General features: G+C 33.5%; 1 protein-coding gene and 1 long non-coding RNA gene across 6 annotated transcripts in view; both read right to left on the reverse strand.

Moving 5' to 3' along the window:
• Window positions 1-20,466, reverse strand: part of sm (heterogeneous nuclear ribonucleoprotein L) — a 469,971-nt gene that overhangs the window by 424,895 nt on the left and 24,610 nt on the right. The gene's annotated exons all lie outside the window — the stretch shown is intronic.
• The window catches only part of LOC142984309 (uncharacterized), a 50,420-nt gene that overhangs the window by 16,719 nt on the left and 13,235 nt on the right, over window positions 1-20,466 (reverse strand). Inside the window, exon 2 of the long non-coding RNA XR_012960145.1 lies at window positions 19,270-19,398. This is a non-coding gene — a long non-coding RNA (uncharacterized LOC142984309). The remainder of the gene's footprint in view (window positions 1-19,269; window positions 19,399-20,466) is intronic.

Consider the following 20,466-nt stretch of genomic DNA (forward strand, 5'->3'; position numbering starts at 1 on the left):
ATCTCTTATCAGTCTTAATTATCTCATCAAATCGAAGTCCTTAGATAACTGGGAATTAAATCGATGCCAAAACCATTTCACTCCACTGTATTCAAACTGTCTTTTATATTAGTATAAATTGGGGACCATTACGTTGAATGGTCTATAAAACCTTAGAAAAGCCTCCGTATCAATTAAACCAGTTTAAAATTAGGTACACGACTTATTTAGTTAAGATTTTATATCTTGTTTTGGGGGATTTTGTGGAAATCGATACTGTGTATATTTATGCTAATGTTTATTTGTCTATTTCTACGCCAAAACAGCAGAGCCGTTATGGATACATACTGGCAGAAATATAGATCAACCTTGGAAAAGAACATAAGCCACATTTTGTATTTTAAAATGCACGCGATGCTACAAGCATTTAGTAGTTAGAAATAATAATCACTTTCTTTAGTAAAGAAACATCGTGAGGAAATCTAGCATGCCTAAGAATTTTTAAAAACGGAGAGAAAGATGTAAATGCATTTACCTAGGGTAGCAGACTTAAGCATAACCCCTGTATACCCAGAAGGGAACCAATAACGCGATAAATTGTTGTGAGTATTATCAAAATTGTTTACGTAAATATTCTCATTAATTAATGTATTTTTTGTTTATTTTCAACTTATCAAAAGCAGATGAAAAATAAACTCCGATGAAGCGTCAATGTACGAGCTTTCAAACCATGACAAGCGTAAAACCGGTAGAAAAATACTGTATTCAGCGGTATTATGGAAAATATTTGTCGGTAAAAATGAAAAATAAAGCTACGATTGAGCAGTAAGTAACGTCAATATATTTTTGTGCAAAAATATTTTTCCACAAACCAAAATATAAACATTTCCTTTGAAAATTTTAAATCGTACATTCTTGGTAGAATTACTGTCGCAATTGCTTTGAATATCATTTTAAGCATAAAAAATCATATATTAATAGCAATTTGAACCCTTCTTTGTTATGAAAGCCTATCTGTCCTATAAAAGTTGAGACTATCAACCTGATTGAATTAAATTCATCATTGTACCGTTGTCCAGCAGTAAGACAATATTTTTGAACAAAACACACTTATTTTATCTATTTGTATTAATTTGTTTACATACTAAAAATAAATTAATATAACGCCAAATTTTCCAAAAATAACTTATCCTAGCAAACAAAATTTAGCCCTAACACCAAGACAGGAGCGAAAGCGAAAACACTCCATTGAAAAATTTGTTTACATCTAAGCCAAAATGTTTACAGTGAAAACAGACTGTGTACACGATCACTGGACAAACAGGGATTTTGAAGGCAATTCAATTATATAATAATCTTGTTGTGTTTTGGATTTTTTCGTAAGGTTTCACAGGAAAATTTCTGTGTAAAATGATCGGATGAAAAAGTGAAGAAACGTTTACTGAGCTATTTTGTGCTATCAAGTCAGTATCTGTATTATTATGTTTAAGTGATCACTAAATTAAGTAAGGTAATCTATTAACCTTGAATGAGTTGAGCTGAATTGAAGGGCTTACTATCATCATCATAATTGTCGAGTATTATCATTCAAGGATATAAATCTTTGAAAAATTAAGCACACCTTTACAGACTGAGCCCCACAGGAGCATTAGGAGCCAAAAAAAATTATTTAAACCCAATAATTCTATTCATGGGACAATCCACGGACTTTTCCAAAACACTTATTTATATCCTACTTTACCAAACTCTTAACTCAAAAATATAAATAGAAAAATCCCTTGAAGTTCTAAATATAATACTTCAAGATTCCCAAAAAGAAACAGCTGAAATGTTCTGAGTAAAACTCATAAAGTCCATAACATATGAAGAAACATCTCTCAGTACTCAAGATAAACATGAGTCGTAAATAGGACCCGAATCATGCGAGATCTAAGTTTCTTCAGGAAATAAGGAATTTTTGCGACCAAAAAAAACTAGTGGTGAGTTTTGTTGTTTATAAGGAAAAGTATGTTACCAATATGGTATGAAAGTAGTTCATCACTTAGGTGAAGTGTTGGTAGTCATAAAAGTTTCGAAGCGTTTTATTTGAAGACTGATGGAATGTATTGAAATAAAATATTTAGTGTCATTGACCTTTTGAAATATAAATACTTCGCTTTATTCGCATTCATACACTTGTCATTATAAGTTTTGAAATACCTATGTCAAAAATAACAAAAAGCTCCTGTAAATCAAGTCAATATTTTTGGTGTTATACTTTTCATAGACAAAAAAGGTTAAAATCTTACATTTATATGTCACTTTTTAAATCAACGCACTATAATATGACTACAGAAATTTTTCTTTTATCATCAACCAGAGCTTATAAGAACCGGGAAAGATAAAAAAATAGTTTATTATTCGGTTTTTACTTAGGTATTCCTTAACTTCTTGTAGTATAGATATAGGTATTTAAACACAAATATAATTCACAAAACAAAAAGAAAAATCAACAAAACGAACACATCCAAAACTCCCGAAATCTAGATCCACCATCGGTTACAAGGCGGGCATTTGTCACAATTGTGACAGGTAGGTGTCGCTAGCGTCGCGGCACTAATTATCAAAACTGCCAGTGAAGTGTCGGCTACTGATTAATTACCCACCACTGGGTCAGCTTGGTCGCGTCCGTGAAATTAAGACAAAAAGGAGTTTTTTTTTTCTGTGTGGTTATTTCGAGTGCCAAATATTGGTGAGTCATGAGACGCCACATGATATGCTCGTTAACCGTTCAGCATTTGTTATTTACTAGTAGTCTACTTGACTTTGCCCGGATTACCTTTACACTACAACCTTCCTCGTTAATTGCTCTATATACTTTTTTTTACGTTTTTAACCCCTTGACTGCAACGGTCGGCTATACTCGACAAATCAGAAAGTGCTCGCGACGCTTCGACGGAATCGAACCCACGACCTCCCAACGCAATCTCTTAGAGAAAACCGCTTGAATATACCTACGTACATGCGGCGAGAAGACTCTATTTTACAAAATGTGTATGAAATACACCTTCATTTTACCATATGCAATGATAATCCCTTATACTGTCATAAATCAGGCTCCACTATCAAAAATATTACAAAATAAATTAGATAAGACCTTCGTCCAACAAGCCTGCTTAAGTTGAAAAATAAGTACTTTGTTTAAACCGAGAATGGAACCCACCACCTGAGCGACCGTTAAATATACAAAAGCATGTTTTTTAAACAATTCTGAGTGCCAAATAATAGAATGAATCATACAAGTAAACGCCACAACAGATGCTCGTTACCCGTTCAATATGTAGTGAGTTTTTTATTACTTGGCAATGATTGGCAACGACGGCGACGTGACTCAGTGCGGGGACTTTAAACTCTTGTTTGTTTATAATTGAATATTTTTATGTGGTTAGTGGTCTACCTAGTAACAGGTTAATTGGTTTTTGACGGCCGCGGTGCAGTGGTTAAGGTGGTAACAACGCTACTACATCTGCGATGGGAGATCGTAGGTTCCCACACGGAACAATTATTTATGCAATCGACAAATTATTTCGGGTCTGGTTCTACTTTGTGTCTGTTTTTAAATATTTGAAAAGTTCCCGCGTGAAATACTCACAAGTATTTTTGTTTCGTTTGGAAATTTGACGGAAATCTCGACGCTGCGGTGGTAGCGTAACGACCACCTTAACCATTGCGCCAAGGAATCTTTGTTATTTTACATGTCTATTTTTCAAAATTCTCTGTTTAAATGATTGATCCTTAGATGTTTATTTTTAAAAGGTGAGAAATACAAATACAAAGCAAATACTTCTCAAACAGAAGAAAAACATATCTTAAAGTTTCAAGTTACGGTAGTAGGCGTAGTATCTAAGAAAAGACGTTGGCGTTTGCCGGAACAAGTTTATTGTAAATATGTCATAATAACCTTAATTGGTAAAAATATATCAACTGTAAACAATATTTTTCAACAACAGAAACATAAAACTTCGGTTCGATTAAATAAACATGTTATAGTTGGAAAAATTGGCTTCATCACGTTGCAAGAAAATACGAATTCAAACTTTGAAACAAAAAAACATGAACTATTACTTTCCTTGAATGTAAATGTTACTTGTTCTTTTAATCAGATAGTTGCTTCAATATTTCGATTTCCATCAAATTTAGGTGCAGCAGATTAGCAACAAAAGTGTAAAAGACAGACTTACATTTTGCAGTTACAATTATTGTTATAGTGCTAAAAAGGTCTACGACCGCAAAAACTTTTTCGTGTAATATTTTCCTGTGATAAATAAAAGATTATCTTTAGCGATAAAGTGATTTTTTTACTTGTGAAAAATATCTTACGTTAATCAGACATGTTCAATGATAAAGTAAAAAAATGTGTGGCACTGAAATCATTTATAAAAACGGTTCAGACGGTTCGGGGACTACTATAATAAAAATTAAAATATGTAATTACATATTTTAATTTTTATTTCAACTGCCCGTTTGGCGCAGTGGTTAACGTGGTCAGCTCGCCGCAATAACCGTAACGCCGCGTGTGATAGGTTCGAATCCTACCCGGGACAAATATTTGTGTGATGAGTATTAGTATCTGTTCTAAACCTGGTTTTTATGTATGTATATATAAGTATGTGTTTAAAAGTATATGTATGTTTATCATTTATTTGGTTACCATACTTCAAGCTCTGCTTGTAATCAATTGCCGTGTGTGAGTTGCCTAATGATATTTATTTATTTAGATACACAGCTTATAGATTTTCGAAATTGTGATTCTCAAAGAGTGATCAAAATTCCACTGGTTTAAAACAGTGAAGAATATTTATTTTATTTCTCTATATTCATGTTACGCCTAGGTTTTTCAGTCTGTAATAAAACAGACAAAGTTTACGGTAACAGAATATGTGAAAAATCGGCTACAACATTTATTTTGCCGTCCGCGTGCATTTAAAAAAACGACCGCAAGTTTTTATTTGCTCACGTTTCAAAATATAAGCTTTCAAAGGTAACTAAAAAACTCCCTTCTAATTTCTGTGCAAGGTTTTAAAAGTTAAATTGTTAAAGTAAATAATATAAAGTTTTACAATTACTTGGTTAGTTGGCCTTGCAAGTATATTTAATACGTTTGGTCTACAATTAACTGCCAAATTAGTCGGTACCGATAACTCATAATTAGCATACTGTCAATCTGTACTCAGAGGATATAAGGATGAGTAGAAGAAACTTTTCGAAAACTTAACGCAGCCTTTATAGTAAAGGAAGTAGTATTTTTCTAGCCCTAGCTTTCGGAGTTTAAAACCTCATTTTATGATACTCTAATAACAGCAGGTTTTTAAAACGACTGCAGTTACTGAAAATACAAAAAAAGAATTAAATATAGACATCCTAATATGCGCTCCTAAAAGCTTCTGTAGAACGGTCGGTATTGTATCAGACTGCTGATGGCCACAGGGTCGATTCTCATGTCGGCCAAAATACTATTGGTCTTTTGTAATTTATATTAGAATATTTATGCTTTTATAAAAATCAAATATTTGACTTTAAAAAAATATAAATTCTAAACACTTCGCCGAATCATTTAACAAAATGCATTGCACAAACAATTATCAAGTTAGAATGTATAAAATCACACACATTTGTTATTCCGGCCACGAATGGCTTCGACGAAAACATTATAGCTTGATTTCCGTACATTTCCACGAACATTGTAGTAATTAGCGATGTGTGCATTACTAAAGGGGCACATTAGATTTGCCGCATTAACTGCAACATAGATAAAGGATGAACTATATACACTGTAACACTACATAAATTATAAAACATAGTCACTAACCACGCTTGTCTGTCTGTCTCTTCGTGCCAGTTTACAAAAACTATTCCACTATAAATACGGCGAAAACAAAACTTCACACAACATTTTGGTTAGTTACTAACACGATTTCATTCATTTCAATTTGAATCCTCTAAACCAATTATTATAATTCGCGAAAGTACGAAAGCCAAAATCTATTTCGACTCATCCTATTTATCGAATAACGAAATTGTAACGAAACTTCGGATTAATTAAACATAGTAGGCCTACTGAACAGACTTTCATGCAGTTTTCGAAAATAAATACTTGAACCAGATTTTACAGTCAAAAGTCTTCAACGCTTTTGTAGGCATACATTTAAGTTTTATTTAAAGATATCAAAAATAAACTATAGCCCTGTGATCGGTAGAACAAGATCCGCTAAATCAACTAGAGTATGATAAGTACTAAAATTTCTTAGTCTGGATAGCTTAAAACTAGATATTTCATTTGGCGTAATGCCTACCGGACGTGTTATGTCTATTTCGCTAATTATCTTCGAGTAATATTTATTTTCTTTTAGTGTTCCAATAATGTTTGCAATTTTTAATGCTCAAGAATAAATAGCGTAAGTGCCAGTAATTGGGATAACAATTCGTACTTTGTTCTGTCGCATTGGGTACTTTTTTACGCACGGTTATTGTTTTTTTTATTATTAGCCATTTATGTGTCCCACTGCTGGGCAAAGGTCTTATGCCATTGAAATTGCCTGTGTTACTGACATGTAAAACAAAAATAAATTTAACCAATTAATGTCCCACTGCTGGGCAAGGGCTCCTCCTGTAATGAGGGAGGGGTTAGGCCTTAAGTCCACCACGCTGGTCAATTGCGGGTTGGGGACTTTGTATAACTTCAAGTAGTAAAACAAAATAGTACAATATTAATTTACTCTACAATTTTTGACATTTTTATTACTTAACTTTTCTAAAATAACAAGTCTATTAACGAATTCTAGAGGCCAATTTCATTATCATAAAGGTATTATTAGATACTTAAACAAAGCATAAAATATCGGGTGACATTCACAACAAAAACAAAACATTTTATTTGACCTTAAAAAGAACAAAGGATCTCGATTGTAAAGTTTTTATTTTCTAACACATCGGTCAGGTGACAAGACCACCGTAGAACCGGATTCCTATACATTATATACAAACACATACATATATAAAATTTCACTAATAATAAAATGCGAAAGTGACTGTCTGTCTGTCTGTCTTTCAGGGAAGGTTCATATTTGACGAAACATACGTCGCGTATTATCGGTCGCGCAACTCCAGAACAGACAAATGTATAGAAAAACACTCGACCGTTCACATTCAACCGATAATGCGTCGGTGCAAAGCCCATACAAATTAAGTTACGCCCGACGGATCTTCCGTCAGATATGAACCTTCCCTTATGCCTAGACCACTGAACCGATTTGGTTGAAATTCTCTACATGGTTTGAAACTCGAGAAGGACATAAAAAAAGTTATTATTTCGGAAATTTCAGCTCGGGGTTTTGCGAGTAATAAGCTATGTAAGCTGCAGGACTTCCATAAATAAATAAATAACCAGAAAGACATAATTATACTGATCATTTCGGTAATGTTTTGTAATACGTCAATAGTCACGCACGTAAGTACGTACCCTAAACCAGCGTTCTTGTTTGACAACATGTATGGATGTAAATGAAGCAATAAAAGTTTATAAGCATAGTACCGGAAAGGCGTGATTTCATATGTGTATGAAATAACTATGATCCATGCGAACAGAGTCGCATGCAAGAGCTAGCACATACATAATACAGACACACACTAGTCCAGTTCCAATGACCTAGATACCAAACTAGAGTGATCTAGATTATTTATGGTAATATGGCAATATAAAAGATTTTCGTGATTGATTCCGATACAACCGTGATAATGGCGACATTAAAATATATTGGATGGCAGATTGCACCAGATTTTATTCAAATTAGTATATATTTTACTATAAATTGTATTATTATAAGAATATGGAATTCCTAATTTTGTTTTGCAATAGGTTTTTTAGTCTAATTTTGAAGACAATGCCGTCACGCCTGTTTATTTAAAATATCTGTCTTGACGAAATGAATGGAAAACATTTTATAGAAGTTTTATAAACTGAATAAGGTTAGACTTTGAGTCACATTCAAGTTTCATATAAAGGCAATGAAAAGTAACAAAAATAGAAAAAAAGGGTGGTTGACAGGTCACTTTACCCCACAAAACTATTTGTGATCTAAACATAATTATTTCTATGTAAAGTTAACTATGGAAAAAATATCGGTAAGTAGAATGATAATATTCTTTCAATAGTATCATCCTAAAATTACAACACGACAAAAATACATTTTATGGTGATCACTTCTGACACATACTCTCTCTCTCTTCCATGTTATGAATCCCATATGGTAGTGGGGTTAGCCTTCCTGATCTTTCTCCTTAACTTCGCTCTGTCCTGGACATCGTCTTTGTTTTCTTCTTCATTTCTAACACAGCGAAAACTTTTCAATCATAATTTTCCAAGTGTGTTTTGCATATTATTTAAGCAAGGTACTCATGTACTACTTATAAGTACCTTCATAAACCCAGGTATTTTTACTACAAAAGCACATATATATTTAACTAACCTACGAGCTACGTATACATTTTAGACATCAGTCAGTCTCCCGTCGTCGCGTGATTTATTACCGTTGTGACGCCCTCGCTAAACTTACTACGTTTGTTTGAATATTTTGAAGGTATGCTTCAAAAGAATTATTTAGGTTTATAAATATATGTCAGTAAGTAGTTTCTCTTGTGTACTTTGTTAAGTAAGAAAGGCTATTTTGGTTTTGTAGGTATAGGTAAGTCCAAAAATAAACTGGTTAGTTACTAGGGTAGGTATGTAGGAAAGTCGAATCACCAATGTCAGTTATTGTATATTGGGAGCGGACCTGTGTATCTATGTATTTGGGACGACACACAGTTTATTAATCAGTCACACAAAATGTCCAAACAGATTTTATGAAATCTAACACACTTGAGACATCAACAGAGAAAATCACAGACCAAAATTGGTAAGCAATATAACAAAAATCTCCAGTTACGAAGACACAAACAATGTTCCTATCAAAATTGAAAATTCATTCGAAAACCACAGAAAAGAACTTAACATTATAAAAAACAAAATACAACATACAAACCAAAAAGTCACTTTACAAATCATCTTCAGATACAAAACTTTACCAATCGATCTCTCAAAACAAACCGAATTTGAAGTCGTCAATTTATCAAGCGTCTATAGTATAGTATTTACACAGCACTCGATACAGCTGTTGCATTGTTGCGCTGGGAATCTTAACATTGTGGAACATCTACATAGCTGAATATCTAATACATACTTATGTAGTTTCTAGTACTGTATTGCTGAATTGTGTAGTCAAATCGTAGTTAATGATTTTAAGTATTATGATGCAACGGATTTTAAACGCGATTGAAAATTAAAGGTAAGGATACGTTATTTATTTGCCCTACTTTTCAATCGAATTGCATCGAACATGGTCACAGGCCGAAAGTTTAGTCTCATTGAAAATTGTATGTATCTATAAATATATTTTGACAAGACTGCTGATTCTAAACTAAGCAGACAGATCCTTGTACTACTGTAACTGCACAACTGATAATAATAGTTAAATACTTCTAAACACATATGAATGGATTTAGATAAGTTTTAACTAAACTGTTAACAACAAATGTTGGAAAAAAAATCTTGGTTTTACCGGTCCACAATAAACTGATCGTGTCACATCGTTTTATTTTTTAAATTGGTTTAAGTATTTAAACTATCAAATTAAAAACAATTATCATCACGCCATATAAGTCTCGCCTTAGTTAACAGACGATCATCAAAAACTGATAAAAATCTATCATAGTCAGGCGCCAAGATAATTATCAAAAACAGCGGCACTTTAATAAGTTTCATGTAACACTCTTATCAGAAAACGGTAGCCGATTGATAAGAGCTCCATACAAATTAACGTGACTAATATACTGATTATAAATATATGTATATACACACGTAAATATTATCGACAATCGGTGATAAATATTACATTGAGTTTTTGATTGTTTATTTATATTGTTGTTATCTGATAACGGACTGATAAGTAACCTCCTTTTCATTCTTTTAACTTAGTAACATGTTTTTGTAGAATCATTTTTGTCATTTCTTTCCTATATCATTAATATTGCAAGAAAATAAGGTATGAATTGGGTTAAAAATCACCATTTTTATCTGCACGATCCGGTTTTCCATGATCTTCAGAAGGACAAGGACCAATTATCTATTGGAATTTATCGAATGAGATTTATAGTTATAAAGATATATCACTATACGCAAACAAATAAACCTTTCTTGCTTATTTAAAACGGTGAAAAAGGCGAATGACTAATAATACAATTGTTTTTCAAAAATCTACGGGTTAAGATACTGTTTATTACAAAATTTACTTGTCTTATGCTTAAGTTACACGTCGGTTCACGTTAGTGCGTTAGGTGGGAATTGAACCCACGACTTTTCGATCGGAAATCCTGTCTTATTCATTGAAGATTAAATTACCAAGAGTATTACATTATAAACGGATACATCAGCAGCAATTTACCGTATTTTCCCAGGCAATAATCCCACTTTCTCATGGCCTTACATCATAATATGCATGTCAGACCTACACATCCTACACCTTCTAGGAAACTGATGCAATGCTTGTAATTCACGTCTACACGTTTAGTTTATTAGTAACTTTTATTTTAAGAGAAACTTGGTAGATTTATTTTCAGGTGAACATTTTGAATTATTTAGTTAAATAGGTTAATTGTGTCTCTGAACCAAAAGAAACTTAAAATATTTCAGAGAAATCGAGAATTTGAACTTCTTTAGTTAAAAAGACAATAAATACAATTGTTATCATGAATTAGATTCTTAAGTGTCGGATTTAAATCTTGAGTTTTTGTTTCCTAATTATATCAATACCGATGCAAAAATCGCTACCAATAATTTAAGTAAATCTAGTATGCACGTATTCTAACTCATTCGCAATATTAAAATTCCGTTCTTCTATTTAACTAACTAAAAATCACCTGTAAATAGATTTACGTATATATTTTCTGTTCAAAACCAAGACAGATGTTATAGAGACATCATATTCTAAGACAAATGATTTCCGTTCCTATTCACAAACACCTTTCACGCTATTTTCACTCACGGAGAAAATGTTTAAGATTTAAATAACTTTTAAACTATCTAAGATGAGTAAGCTTTGAGAATGATATTTCTATGACGAATAGAAGTTATATTTCAGCGCCCATAGCCGGTTGCGCTCACCGGTCGGTAAACAATCTGTGGGTTAAGCAAATCTTGGCGCGGTCATACCATAGATGGGTGACCGCATAGTGGTATTTGAACTGGGCGTCTCCGTGCTTCGGAGGGCACGTAAAAAGTTGACCACAACCATACCACACCAGAAGAATAAGAAGATATATCACTAAAGACCCTCCACTAGGTATGTGTGAAAAGATTTTTCAGGGTAAAAAATATACAAGTTTTAAAAATCTTTAATAAAAGTACTCAATTTAATCAAAATGCGTTTAACGATTTCAACTTTATTGAGAACCAATCATTAAAACATCCAAACATTTTCAGCTACTAAAGGAAAATTGACAATCTATACTTACTAATATTATAAAGCTGAAGAGTTTGTTTGTTTGTTTGTTTGTTTGTTTGTTTGTTTGTTTGAACGCGCTAATCTCAGAAACTACTGGTCCGATTTGAAAAATTCTTTCAGTGTTAGATTGCCTATTTATCGACGAAGGTTATAGGCTATATATCATCACGCTAAGACCAGGAGGAGCAGAGTAACAGTAAGAAATGTTACAAAAACGGGGAAAAATTTTACCCATTCTCTCTTATGTGACGCAAGCGAAGTTGCGCGGGTCAGCTAGTGCGTAAATAAAATATCACCTACATAAAAGCTATCAGACACACAAAATATTTTTCAATAATACACCAGACGGATAAAAAATATTTGTTCACCCTTATTATCTCACATAAAGAAACCAATTTTTAAGCCAAATTGGCCGAAACCTAACTAAAACTATATATTCTGAAAAAAACAAATGTTTCTTCTGCTATAAAAAAAAAACTACCCACAGATAGCAAAAAACCTATTTCTTGTAGCAAAACTAACAATCCGTAAAAGTGTTTCGGTAGAAGCCTACAATAATTGTGTCACGCGTTAATGGAGCTGTCGTTACCCACCCCCTAGGGATGATCGGGGGTGGGGACCAGCTGACGCACCTTCAAAATAAATAATGAAGTTATTTATTTAAGGGTGCTATCAATCTTTTGAACTGCCTCTTTGAAACGTCGATAGAGAGGTGTCAAAGAAGTCTTTGGTTCGATTCTCCTCGAAGATCTAGTGGTTGTCAAAGCGACTATTGTGTGGGAGTAGAATCTTTCTTTTTTTTTTCAAATTTCTTGTGAGTATTTTTTTTTTGTCAAAAAATCTGTAACTACCTAGAGTTAAAAAGTAAGGGATGACCTTCGACTGAGCTTTCGTTTCGTTCTACTATTCTCACCGAATTCAATGGGAATAGAGAGTTTATAATAATATTTATATACACACAGTTATTATCTAAATATATAAAACTCAAAGTTGACTGACTGACTTAGTGATTTATCAACGCACAGCCCAAACCACTGGACGGATCGGGCTAAAATTTGGCAGGTAGATGTAATGACGTAGACATGCGCTAAGTAAGTATTTTGATAAATTCTTCCCCCAAGGGGATAAAATAGGAGATGAAAGTTTGTGCGCTAATTATTTCCATTGTCACAAACGCGGACAAAATCGCAGGCAAAAACTAGTTCACCATAAACAAACTTCTACGCAGTTCAATGAAACAAGCGTGACCGAATTGAACATCCTCAAACCGGTTTCAAATCCATACCTCACAATATTTGCTTAAAAATACGAAAGTTGAATATCAATAACTTATTACATAATTAAAGTCCAGTTATGTTGATATAGTGATCGTTAAATTAAGATTTATAACACCGTTGTCGTGAACGCGGAAATCTTTTGTTTAATACTTCCGTGATAGCGTGTCTCGGTTTAGATATGATTTGACATGTAGTACGAAAGTTTTGACGTAATTTATGGAGTCTATTATTATAATACTGTATATGTCAATAGATCCTATTACAAAGGAGTTTAATATAAACTGACTGTGTATTATAGACCTATGTTTTCCCTTTAAAGTGCAATATGCGTGATGTCATAAAAAATTGTTAAAATTAGACACAAGACCGCCTTTTTTACAACCTATGTCGCAATCTAGGAATCAAGCCAAAATCTAACCCATTATCCTATATTCATACTACCTACCTAAACGCATAACTTTCAAGTAACACAAAGGAACATTTACAATATAAGCACCTATATGGTACAATCTATTCTCGTATGCTCTTAGTTACTGTTGCATATCTGAACACTTGCATGGTTAATGTTCACCTTCGATGCTTATGTGTGGTACTGTCAAAGTCTGGAAAATTTAATTTACCGACTTCAAAAAAAGAGGAGATGCTTTGTTCGAATGATTTTTTTGGTATGTGTGTTCACTGATTACACTATCACTTGTGAGTTTTTTAATTATTTTCTTATTCGATAGAGTAAACTCCCGAAATTGTGTCATACAAATTTTAATTTTATTTGGATTCAAATATTTTTATTTGAAGATACGCCAGAAAACAAATTGTATACTGTATTTTTATACTAGCCCTTACTTGCGACTCTCCCTGTCCAAGCTTTCAAAATAGACTTTGTGCTGAGAAATTATAGTCAGGGAATCGTTTTCCTTAATTTAGTTGTTTACACGTAAAATATAGAAGTACAAACAGACGGGGCTAGGAATTTCAAGAGCAGGTGAATAAATTAATTCAAGAATTCCCACTGTACTGTCAAATAATCTACTAAACAGTTTATAAACAGGAGAGCGAGCCGCAAATTGTAAAATTATGAGCCCTAACATTCGACCTACATAAAACTTAATATGAGAAGGACCTTCAACTCAAAACATTCATATCGTAAAACGGAACAACAGTCAAAGACACAAACAATTACTAAAACTGTCCCTTAAATTCAAACAATCCATGAAACCACGTCAACATCAAAGAAAGCAATCTCTTCCAAAATCTTCAAGATCCAACCATTCATTCTGGCATTCATTACCCATCAACTACTCCCGATCAAAAGCTACCCCAGAAATTTTAATACACGAACTCACGAATTCGATTTAATACACGAACGAATTGGCCGTCGGATCTGACTAACGCGTGTATTACTAAAAACAGCATGTCCCTTTCATCTTCCCACGGATGCAGATTCGAGGCATGAGATTATTCGAGTCACAATTGTTTATTTACTCATTTTTTTATGGTACTGTTATTTGCGTCAAGTTAAAATTATTATCTTGGATATGCGTCAAATTGCTGATACATTTTGTCCAGTTTAATGTTGGGAATAAATAAAGATAATGATAATCGTTTATTATTTTAATACTTGTTATGAATCATTGGATGCAGCTGAATGCACAGAAATACAGCATATTATTCAGCAATATGGGAGCAATGACATTACTTTCACAAATTTACGGCCATTTTCTTCATCAAAAGTAACAGCCAAAGTAAAGAGTTAACGTAAAAAGGTTTCTTCCAGGAATTTAAAGAAATGTAAATAATAAAATAAATAAATAAAAAACTTTATTTATTTTTATTTATTTATTTTATTATTTACTTATAATGTAATAGAAGTTAATGGCTTTAGCTGTTCCTTAAGATATGTACGAAAAAACTGACCGTTAGTGAGCCTTCACTAAACAGGCAATAAACCAGTTAGTCATTTGTGGCAAGTAAAATCAATCTTGGTACTTGTAACTCCTCAACAATGACTTAGACACAAAGCAACAAAGCGGCATATTGGCGTACAATACAAACAAACAAATGGACAGCCACAACGCGGACCACTTAAATAATTGTTGCATTGTATACTGCTGCACATTGTACCGCATGGCACTTTGTTAACAAGAAATATCTTTTCATGTGTTATTGAGACATTAATTTTAGATTGTCATCAGCATTCAAACCTTTACTGATTTTACAAGGTTCTGATACGCAGACTCTCAGAAACACTTAACATTACGACAGTTTTTTAATACTAACTTAAAATTGTCATTTCGCTTCCTTCAAAACCTTTGGATTTACCACGAGTTACCGCACTTGTCACTTGAGGACCGTTCATCCCGTTAAAGAACTTCAATTTTAGCGATCAACCAAAGGTGTCCATCATTTCAACACACATACTTTAGTTTCTTCCCAGCTAAATGCCATAAGATTCACAAGAATCACAAATTAGTACCCGGTTCATTAGGTTTCTTTCAGTGAGCTCTTGAGGTACCCAAATGTCGAGCTTTTTTGTGTAGAGAAAAGATTTTATTATTACAAGCTCATACATACTATAAAGCGAAAAGACTTTTCCCCGACCTAGTACTTAGTGAAAAATAAATAAGCAGGTTAAAACTAGAATATAAAACAAGTAACACAAAAAGTCATAAATATGAAATACATATTCATACACATCGTCAATCAGTAAACGGATACATACGTCTTCGTCAAACGCAGAGTCTAATTCTTCACGACATTATACGCTTCCAGAATGAGTTACAGCGTCAGTTTAACTGGAAATACTTGCATTTCAAATTCCCGCTAACGTTATTATAACTGTTCATAATAATTTAAGAGGCATACGACACCCGTACTGGATATAATTTGGCGAAACCAATTTCCCTTTTAGAAACATAAAGCGTGCTACCTCTAGCATTTGTCGCTAATTAGTCGTCACGTCCTGTTCGCAGGGCTGTCTGGGAGTAGGTCATGGGTATTGGCAAACAATTGATTAGAGATTTAGGTGATATACAAGATGGTGGGTAGTGTATCCAGCAATATAAAATATCGAATAGATACCCAGAAAACAGACAAACCCTTTTTTTTTGTTTCATTCAAAAAAAATCTTCTGGTAAGTTTCGAATAAAATTAATGTATCACCTACAACAAGATTACAATGCTATGACAAGCTGGATAGTTTATTTTTACAGCTTACCACGATGATTACTTACTTTTATTATATTTATTTTCAAAAATCTCATTACCACTTGCTCTTTCAAGCAGCAAAACAGCCAACCCTACACGGCAAACTATACGCCTCTCAATTCTCTACGAAATATTAATAGTTGCGCAGTGACATCTAAAGTTGCAGTATAATTATTATTTGCAATGTGTAGTGTGTGTACCAAATCTATATTCGTTCCGTGTGGGAAGCTTTGAGTCTTGTAGAACATTTTATGGACATTTAATTTGATTCTGAATGGTTGTATGTTATTGATGTAGAGGTTGTTTTTGCTATGTTTTTAGATGAAGAAGCCACCATTGTGGATGCTTAAAAATGCTTAAAATACGTACTAAGAGTCCATTATCTGTATATTTGTAAAAGTATTTTTAAATATCGTCGTATATACACTAGCATGGAAAGAAAAAAAACTGCAATCTTCAGTAATTTTACGCTTAGTTCCCGTGAGTTAAACGTCTATACTGTTATTTGTGGCACAACCTAAAACCTAAAAAAGCTCAAGAATTCTGTACTATATTATGACCAAACACATTTTTCGGTATCTTTTGACACTCACACAATTCCTTTGGGTCAAAACCTCATCTCTTATCAGTACCACCGATCAGTCCCTAGTTTCAACACGCCGATAAAAGGCCCAAATATGATTCTGTCAATATGTCGGGTCGTTTGACATTTGTTTATCTTTATAGAGGTCAATGCTACGGGTTTTAATCCACTTAAATACGCTATAAACATGATTGTTAATGTCACGCCTCGCTTTAATGAAGGAGTAGGTAGAAACACCCTCTTATCGACAATAATCTTTTTACCGTTTTCTCAAAATGGGATTTTTTATTACCGTTTTTGCAAAACGTACCACCAAGGAAGAGTGACCTATTGAATGAAGGTGCTATAGGCCGAAGTTTGGTGTCCTCAGTATCAATAGTTAATCTAGTTATCAAAGCTTCTAACTACAGTTAACGACTGCCAAAGATCTTTGTATATGACAGCCGGCACCCACAATTTAACGTTTCTTCTGTGCTATTGGTCGAATCTTGGTACCCCTCTGTAAGACTAGTCATCATACTTTCAAGACTTTTACAGGTAACGACTGCCAAAGATCTTCGAAATTGAAAGCCGGCCACAATTTAAAGTTACTCCCAAAAATACGGAAACTCGGCACATGCAATATGGTCACCCATCCACTGACCAACCTCAGCAAGAGTTACTTAACCTCGCGCGGCTGTTGTTACTTTAGCCACGAGCATTTTATTCTCCTAAGTGTCCTTCCTATTAATCTATCCACGAGCAGTCAATAAAGTCACAATTGTCATCAAAACAAAACAGAACATAATGACATGGTGTCACAGCCCTTTATAGGTCGATATCGCGTGAGCGAGCTCTATTAGCGAGGGAGACAGCAAATGGGAACGGGATGGGTGACCGAATGACCACATGTCCGTCCCTTCCGTTGTGGGTTAGTACAGTTTATGTGATAAGTGCTGCTGGTACTTCGTCTTGCGAAATTACATGAAAGAGAAAATTTGTTGAACGGAAAAAAACAACTAAAACGTTTTTGTATGGAACTAAAGTAACCTAATGAAGAACCTTAAAATAGGTTTTTTTATGAAATGTAGGAATAAGTCATCTCATTTTTTTTAATGAGACTGGTAACCGAATGAATACCTTCCGTATTAGGTTAGTGTCAGTTTAAGTTTGAGGACTAACTCCCGGTTTCTGAGTACATTTAGCGGTAGTTTATCTATTCAATAGCGTTTTTTTGTATGAGTTGTAACGTTAAGTAGCTAAACCTTGTATACAGAAAATCAAAGGTTAGATCATCTTTTTTTTTATTTGGATATGTTCATTGGCGATTGTTAGGTTAATCTACAATTGTAGGATAGAAATATAAGTGTCTGATAGAAGTATTCTCCTTATACACTACACTTCAGTAATGACTACCTACTTTAGATAAAACTAATAGATTAAATTAATAATCTTTTAAACATAGTACTCAACAAGTAATTATAACTTGTAGGAATCGTGAATTGTAATTAAACTTGGTCCGAACTTTCAATGTATTTGTTCAGCAAAGGTCAATGAACGACAATCGTTTGTATTAATCGGTCTGAAATCGTGGGGGTGGATTATTTGAATAGTGTACTTGAAGTTTTTGTTTTGGTTTAAATACTATATTTTAATATCTGATAGGATCAATAATTTGGACAATTTTGTGGACAAAACTAATAGATTAACCCTCTTATTCATAAACACACTATAAACCTATATTAGTAAAAAGCTACTATAATGTTTTCTCTTTTGCATTTCGTTAAAGAGTGAAAGAAACAAAACACTTTATAAGCTTTTCATAACTTCATATATTTTTATGAATAAGAGGGTAAGACTAAAATAAAAAACAAATTGGTACGAGTCTTGTTCTATAAGTAAATCTCGGTTGATCCTTGCCTTTCCTCTCATTTTTGGTTGCTATAAGCAGTGAAAACTTATATTCAAATGATTTTTGTCCATCGCTGACCGACTAATAATTCATGACTGATGAAAAAAACAAATGGGCACTATTCACAAAAGTATCATAAAACTATAGTAACTGTATAATGAAACCCCATATTTGGTCTCTCCCTATGTATGTATGTATTAAACGCTATTAAGCTATCAAACTTAATATAATAACCATTACCTCGCAATATTTCACTTGAGTCACATATAGCCTAATACTAAAGTTAGTCGTTAGGGCATAACGAAAGGCCTAAGTGACGAGACCTAAAAACATTTGTGGAATTACGTCACTTAACCATCACAAGGGTGTAGGCATGTGACTTTTTCAGGCCCTTTAAGATAAAATAAATCTACTTTCTTTTTTATTTTATCTTATGGTTAGTGGTCAACCTAGTGGTTAAAGTTGATCAAGCCGCAGACATGGCTCGACAATGAATATCTTAATAAACAACAATCAGGACTTTTTATATGTCCTCCGTAGCACGGACACGCTCAGCTGGAATACCACTATGAGGTTACCCATCTATAGAATGACCGCGTCAACGGTTGCAATATACAAACAAGACAGCAATAGCTGGGAGTTTCTAGTTAGCTCTTTTCATAAGCCCACTTTCGGAGCTAGTGGTATATCATAAGTGTCAATATTTGATCTAAATAAATAAATGATTTTGATTGTTACACAATTTAATTTACTACTTACAAACGAAGGTTTTGATCATCAAATGTGTTGAAATCGTGAAAATTCTTAGGTATATTTAACACCAAAACAACGGCATTGAACTCTGAACTGCACCATCGCGTGTCAACAGCTACATAATAAAAGCATTACCTGAAAAGAAAAACAACTAAATGTCAATTTTATAATAGTTTTCATTCATCCATCATTCTAGACGGGTACAATTGGACAACAATTTTGTATAGAGCGATTGCTCGTAAAATATTAATTGAACGATTTGAAAAGGTCACTATCGGGAAAATTTCTGGGTTTTATTTTTAGGAGTTATAATTTTAAATATATTTATCAAAGTAACGTGTGAATCGGAAATATTTTTTTAAATAAGACAACTCCCACACTAAGAATTGCTCTTGTGTCGCGTTGACTTTTACAAACATACAAACAACGGACACAAAGTAAAACCAGATTCGGAACACCAATTTGTGGACCGCACAAATATTGCTCCATGTGGAAATCGAACCCACGTGTAACTCTAGACGCACTTGTAATGCCACCTTAACCACTATGCCACGGAATCCTCATTCGTCTTAAGCATTACAATTAAAATTCAAAATATCCTTTAATTCGTAAACTTCTTACACGTCGTCACATATTTTTTTAACCTTTTCGGAAAAGCTAGTTGCTTCTGAGAAGAAACACAAATAACTGAAAGCTTATTCAATTGCTACGAATTACATTCTATTTTTACTTTTATTTTTAACAGACAACTTCCGCACTAAGAATTGCTTTTCTGCCGCGGGACTATAACCAACATACAAACAACGGACACAAAGTAGAACCAGGTCCGAAACAATTATTTATGGATCGCACAAATAATAATGTCCCGGGTGGCGACGCAATGCTAGTGGCGTGGCGACCGAAACCACTGCGCCACGGAGGCAGTCAAGTCAGAATTCATTCGTCATAAACATTACAATTAAATACTTACTTGTATACTCTCTATACTTAACCAACAAAAACACAAAAGAGCAAGTGTTTAATCAATCAACTAAATAATTCAATTGGTCGTCAAGTAAATTGTATAATCAATATGATTGTTAAGGAAACGCAAGAGAATGCGGGCAGGGAAAATTCGACGTTTCGTGACGGAATTTTCGAACGAAATAACGTGAGTACTCCGGTGATGTTTTTACGAAAATTCGTACAATATTTCTTGTATCA

The sequence above is a fragment of the Anticarsia gemmatalis genome, chromosome 26 (genome assembly GCF_050436995.1).
Source record: "Anticarsia gemmatalis isolate Benzon Research Colony breed Stoneville strain chromosome 26, ilAntGemm2 primary, whole genome shotgun sequence".
Classification (NCBI taxonomy): Eukaryota; Metazoa; Arthropoda; class Insecta; order Lepidoptera; family Erebidae; genus Anticarsia; species Anticarsia gemmatalis.